This window comes from Electrophorus electricus, chromosome 5, assembly GCF_041902795.1.
Source record: "Electrophorus electricus isolate QZ-2024a chromosome 5, ASM4190279v1, whole genome shotgun sequence".
Taxonomy (NCBI): domain Eukaryota; kingdom Metazoa; phylum Chordata; class Actinopteri; order Gymnotiformes; family Gymnotidae; genus Electrophorus; species Electrophorus electricus.
In genome coordinates, this window is record NC_137501.1 from 33,860,267 (window position 1) to 33,867,355 (window position 7,089).

The 7,089-nt window shown below is 45.8% G+C and overlaps 1 long non-coding RNA gene across 1 annotated transcript; it reads left to right on the forward strand.

The window, feature by feature from the left end:
- Positions 1-1,303: 1,303 nt before the first annotated feature.
- LOC145657925 (uncharacterized) lies at positions 1,304-6,866 on the forward strand. Its single transcript, XR_014123876.1, has 2 exons — positions 1,304-1,794; positions 5,980-6,866. It is a non-coding gene; the product is annotated as an uncharacterized LOC145657925 (long non-coding RNA).
- The last annotated feature ends 223 nt before the right edge of the window (positions 6,867-7,089 follow it).

Here is a 7,089-nt window from a genome sequence, read left to right on the forward strand (position 1 = left end):
CGTGAAGTGTGCCCAGGCCCAGAGCTACTTTGCTGGGAATGACTGTGTGACCTCTTGGGCCTGGAAGTCTGGTTGTAGTATGATTTTAAAGGGTCAAATGGTCTCCATTGTGTGTCCAGGTTTAAGGCTACTTTGCTGGGCATGTGATTTGGACCCATCGGGTACGGAAGCCTTTCCGTCACTTGCTCGTTTTCCACGCCTTCAGCGCAGGTAGCCTGCGAATTTAAAACCGACGTGCATTTTATTCTTTTCCCCTTTTATCCTTTCATATCTCTCCGCTACCTTGGAGAAGAGAGACGCACGCGGGTAAATAAAATGTAAATATCTCTAAATGTCTGTATAATATGTAAATAAAAGGAAGATGTGGTTGTATAGTGTAGTCGTTTGATTATAAATAATTTCATAGTAATTTTATCCACAAATTCTTATACATTTATACATGTTTATCTCTCTCTGTGTGTGTGTGTGTGTGTGTCTGTGTGTGTGTGTGTGTGGTTCTGTGTCACTAGTGGGGCCTGTGGCCCGATTGGAGTGTTTGCGGTGTGAGAAGGAGGAGTTGGAGAACAATTTGTTGGAGCAGCTGAAGGAGTTGAGGTTGCAGAAGCAGAAAGAGCTGCAGGTTCTTCAGGAGATGCTGAAACACAAGCAGCAAGAGGAGACAGAGCTCCTGCAGAAACAGCAGGAGGAGGAGGAGCATAACAGGTCCATCAAGAGTAAGTACTATGGAAATGCAATAATACTAACATAACTAATAATGAATGTTAGCCTTTAGGCTCCAATAAAAGTGATACTAATATATGTATAGTACTATATATATTATATTTTATATATTCAGTAGTAATTATGTAGTATATACAATCTGTGTTATATCCAGCAGTAATGATACTTGCTCTGGCAGATATGAAAATGGCCTGTGAACAGGAGAAGAAATCTCTGGAGGAAGAACTTGAGAAGCTCAGACTGTCACTGCAGGTAGAGATCCCTTATAGTGTCAGTACACATCCACCAGTACCTCCACCTTTCACTTATAACGTCAGTACACATTCAGTACACATTCCCACCTTTCCATTGTACTGGCTTTAGTGATGATTCGTGTGTGTGTTATACCAGCCCATAGAGGAGGACATTGAGTCTGAAAGTGGCGCTGGAGATGAAGAACCAGGAGATCAAAGATCAGCACGATCTTTTGGTCAAACTATTTACTCTGTATGTAGTAGCTCGTTTAACATTATATCCTCTGTATATATACTATATACTGTTTATGTAGTACCTGGTTTAACACTATACCCTGTGAAGGAAATATTGTTGTGTTTCTTTCTCTATCATTGTAAAGCGTGAGAAAGCTTAGCATAATATTAGAAGAACAGGACGTTCCCTAGAGAACGTCCTTGAAGAAATACACTCCTTCCAAGGTGTTATCTGGTCTCAGCAGAAGCAAACCCTCCCTCGTTCTCTCGAACGCTACGGCTATTATATAAGGGGAGGGAAATCACCCAAAGGGGAGCGAAGCAAATAGGCACGCTCATTTTTTGAAACTAATAACTCAATAAAATCTTCTTATCCACATCTGACTCCTTGTTTGCTGAATTTCCACCATAGAATTTGGCGTTGTCGGCAGGATCAGCGAGAGGCACCATGCGGAGCGGCGGTGACTAAACTTCGAGGACGCGCCTCAGAGAGAAAACTGAGCTGGAGGAAGAGGGAAACCCACAAGAATACGGGAAAGTACCTAACCAGGGAGTGACGTCCCGCTTGACTCCGGTGGTGTGCTCTGCCTGATCTAACGAACAGAGAGTAAGTGGTGAAGTTCAGTTATTTAATCCTAGAAGAAAGTGACATAGTGATCCGCCTGAGTCTACCCTGGGGTGGTTCTGTAAAGTAGCATAGTATATGAGATACTAGGGCTTAAAAATAGGGTCTAGAGGACTCCGGAGTCTGGGACTCCGCCAGCCTAAGAGAATAGGCACACTGAGTAGACGTACTAGTGTAAGAAATAGGCCCGGGCCGACAGAACACCCCGCAGGGAAAGGAGTGGACTCAGTATAATAGCACGATTTGCTGGAGCGGAACTAATCCATATCGGGGGTAGATGGTGTGGATAATAAGATAAAAAATAGGAAAATTGTAGAGAGTAGGTAAGTTTCCTTTGTTCGTTTGTTGCCTGAATCCAAAAGTAAAAAAAAAAAAAAAATGGGTGCGGGCAATAGTAAGGAGTATGAGTTCGGTAAGGACAAGCTCTCCAGTAGCCTATTCTTTCAAATGAGTAAAGATTATGGGGAACATGTAAACAAACATGTCCCGTTTTGGATTAAACATTATGGGTTTAATACCTCAGGGACGCTGAGTGTTGCATACCTGTTAAAATTAATTAAGAGAGTCGAGGTCAAACCTAGAGAAGCTGATAAGAAAGCACGGAAATATTTTGACAAAAACAGCGAGGATATGCTAGAAAAGGCAAAAATGTGGTTAGAAGAAGCTGAGAAAAGGCAGAAGAAACAGGAAGGGCAAAAGAAATGTAATAATGAAGTGTCTCAGTGTGTTTCCTTAGCTGATGCTGGCCTCGATGCCGCCCCGCCGAGAGCCCCCAGCTGATTCAACAACCACAAGCATCAGGAAACCCACCTCCTTATCCCGAACCAGGGACTTCATCGCTAACATCAAAGCCGTCTCCATATGACGAACCAAGACGGCAACTGGAGACAATAACCTCACCAGTGGCTCATCACACTCGAAGTCACGCCACTATAAAGCCATCCGCAGGGCCTGACAGAGGCTATGCCCCACAGTTCCCGATGGTGGAAGTGTCAGGACCTGAGGGAGTGATTATGGTCCACCGTCACTGGACTACAGACGACATCATGAAAGCGGCCGACGGCCTGAGCAAGCCAGGTGACATCGGTGGACGACGCTTCGGACAAGAACTGATGGCATTCGTGCAGTCCTGCAGACCAACACAGGCTGAACTGAGACGGTTGTTGATGATGCGGAAGAGGCAGAGGAAGAGGAAAAGGAGGGAAAATTGATTGGATGAAAGAACAGGAATGCTACAACTGTGGAAAGCTTAGACATTTTGCCAGAAACTGTCCGGAGGAGGATAACTCATATGACGGGGGCACAGATCAGAATCCCACAATCCATGACGGGCGGTGGAGAGGCAGGACAGCAGCGGACCACTGAGTGAAGACGGCAAAAGGGAAGTGACAAATTTAAATGACCAACTATTACAGCAGATTAGTAAAGGGCAAAGAGGCCTCCCCGAGGTAACTGTGAAAGTAGAGGGAAAAAATGTTAGGTTTTTGGTTGACAGTGGTGCCACCCACTTAGTGTTAAAAGAAGGATTAATAGAATGTAGAATGAGACCAGGATATGGGATAACAGCAATTGGAGTGGGAGGTCATCCCATTGATGAAAGGATGTCCGAGCCTCTCCAATGTAGTTTAGGAAACAGCCAATTCAAACACAGCTTTTTGGTGTCAGAAACCTGTCCAATTAATTTGTTAGCTAGAGATTTAATGTGTAAACTTGGGTGCACAATTAGCAGCAACCCAGAGGGGTTATTTGTTATGTGGGAAACACCTACACAGGGAGTCCAGCTAGAGGCAGGAGTCCCTTTGTACGTGTATGAATTGCAGTGCACTGCTGGGGAAGTACTAACACATTTTATGACTGAAGTTACTAATACACTACCTGGTGAGCTGACGGTTAAACAAAGTGACTCTATTCACTGTACAATGAAGGTCCATGAGGGATCTGATGTTGATTTTGAACAAAAATTTGACTTAGGGGGCAGTGACAGTCTGATTATCACAGCTATAGCGTGGGACTGCGAGTGGGCTGCGGGAGTGGTGCAGCTCTCAGCTAAACAGAAATCTTTATATTCAATCTCACATGCAGCACCTCATGTGTCGCTGGCTAGCGCACATGTTGACCCAGACTGGCAGAGAGTAGGGTTGTGGACAAAACGCATGTTGAGCACAACTGATTGGATAAAAGAACCCCAGTGTAAAGTCATGTACAGCCCAAGCATAGATGTGTGGAAAATGCCAACCCCGTATAGGCTAAATTGTAAAAGGGGGGTTGAGCTTGTAAGTCCTAATATAGTAATTATGGCAGCCTCTGTTACCCTCTCAGAGGAAGAGGAGGAGGAATTGAAAACAGTTCCTGCAGGGTTATGGGCACAGGGAAAAAATGATGTGGGCTTAATAAAAGGATGTGAGCCCGTCCACATCACCCCAAAATCTGATTATAGACCACACCAGCACCAATACCCTCTAAAACCAGAGGCAGCGGAGGGTATTGGGCCAGTGTTCCAACCTTTAAAACAAGCAGGAGTTATCATACCATGCCCAGATTCACCAGTACGTACTCCAATTTTCCCAGTTAAGAAGCCAGGGAGAGATGAATGGAGATTTGTGCAGGATTTGCAGGCTGTCAACGCGGCAGTACACCCTAGAGCCCCAGAAGTTCCAAACCCGCACACCATTCTCTCTCAGATCCCACCAGACAGTAAGTGGTTCAGTGTAGTTGATTTGGCCAATGCTTTCTTTAGCGTACCTGTGCACAAGGATAGCCAATTTTGGTTTGCTTTCACTTTTGAAGGAAAGCCATACATATTTCCAAGACTGTGTCAGGGGTATTGTGAATCACCAACCATTTACAATGCCGCCTTACACTGAAGCCTAGAAGCTTTAGAGTTCCTCGAAGGAACAGCCTTGCTGCAATACGTTGATGATCTTTTAATTTGTGGGAGAACACGAGAAGCGTGTAAACAAGCCACGGTGGCACTGCTACATCATTTAGCAGAGGAAGGCCACAAGGCATCCAAATCCAAATTACAGTTTTGTAAGCAGCAAGTGCATTTTTTAGGACATGACATCACTGAACAAACGCGCATGCTGACTAAAGACCGAGTGAATGCCATCTTGACTATACCAAGACCCACGACGAAAAAACAACTGCTGTCCTTCTTAGGCATGTGTTCCTATTGTAGAACATTCATACCATCTTATGCAGAGCATGAGGGGCCACTCAGAAATATAATACGGACCAAGGGATCGAATTCCTCTCAGTTAGAATGGGCGCCAGAAGCTGAAGCGGCCTTTACAGCACTGAAGCAGTTATTACAGGTCATACCTGCTTTAGGCATTCCAGATCCCAATAAATCATTTGAACAAACCATGTCTCCCCACTTCTTATATGAAAGGACCAATTGAGATTGCTCATGGGAGAAGTCACATGAGCAAAGGGGGGATAGTGGAGAGCATAACAAGACATTGGTATGTACCAGGAATAAACACACATACCCAAAAAAAAAAAATTTGTTCCCGATGCTTGGTATGTGCACAAAACACACCACACGGAGACAATCATACCAAACACGCACCCGCCGGACACCCGCCGCCTAGTGAGCCTTTTCAACATTGGCAAATAGATTTCGTAGAACTGACACCAGCTGAAGGAAAGAGATACATGCTTGTGTGTGTGTGCATGTTTAGTAAGTGGGTGGAGGCCTTCCCAACGGGAAAACAAGATAGTGAGGCAGTAGCAAAAGCGCTATTGAGAGAAATTATTCCCCTGTGGGGGTTACCACAACGAGTGACCAGTGACAATGGGACACCCTTCGTACACGAAGGACTAAAAGCTTTGACTAAATACCTAGGGGTAGATATGAGAAAACACTGCAGTTACCACCCTGCTAGTGCAGGGGCAATAGAACGGACAAACGGCACCATTAAAGGAGGTCTAGCTAAAGTAACGCAGGAAACAGGCATGAATTGGGTAAAATGCCTTCCCCTCGTCCTGTGGCAATGTCGAACCAGACCACAGGCACGAACAGGGTTATCAGCTTTTGAAATAGTGTTTGGACAGCCTCCCAACACGGGGGTGGTTCCGCCGGACTGGGATACTAACCTGACCAATGAATCACTTTTGCAGTATTGTGTGTCTCTGCACAAATCTCTCTCCCATGTGTCTAAGCAGGTGAAGGCAGTTCTTCCCGAGGTGACGGATACTCCACTCCACACCCACCAACCAGGTGATTGGGTGCTGATAAAGGACTTCAGAAGGAAGCGGTGGAACCAGCCCAGGTGGAGAGGACCATTCCAAGTGCTGCTGACGACTAACACCGCCGTCAAAACCGACGGACGAGCAACGTGGATACACCACACTCATTGCAAGAAGGCGCCAGAACGACCTGAGGACTCATGATGAATTCTCTGTTTGTCACTATCCTACTCACTACTCTCGCCCCGATCGCGGGACGACAACTCCTGCCAGAGGAAAGATGCAAAGGCAATATCGCTTGTGCAATGGCAGTGGTGACGGCAACCACTGCCAAGCCAAACCAGTCTTGCCTAGTGTGTCACCCCTTTCAGGTGCCATGGACGCCCATACCCATCACCCACGACATGGCGACCCAGATGACCAATAAGACTACATGTGAACTAGATAGGCTAACAGGACAGCTCTATAATTTATCTAGAGAAATCATAAGCTCGATGAAAATACCCGGCTGGGCGGGTAATTGGAAGAAAACTGGAAAGAACTATGAGTTCCAGTGGTCAGGATGTTGCACACCAGTACTCCTAACCCCGCCAGTGTCTATTTTCAAACTACGTGGGGCACATGCACACACCATACATAAACGAGGCACTGGCAAGCAGCACCCCGCTAAATACAATGGCTATACCCTGGCCGACCCATGGACCACCCCTGCATTGGCAATAGGTTGGTCTATATTTCTGGGAGGAGGCACCACTGCAGCCTTGAATAAGATTAACGGTTTAGCGTGGCAAGTCCTAACTCTGGCCAATAGGACTGAGACGATTTTTACACTCCTAAACCAAGAATTGCACCAGATTCGCCAAGTAGTCCTGCAGAATAGAATGGCCTTAGATTTGCTCCTAGCCGAGGAAGGTGAGGTGTGTAAGAAGATAAATGTATCATGTTGTTTTCACATCCCAGATTATTATGATAATATAACAGACCTGATTACACATATGAAACAGGACATCCAGGAGCCGTCCCCAGCAGACAATTCATGGTTCTCATGGTTCACCTCGGCCCTGGGCCCGTGGGGACACTGGGCAA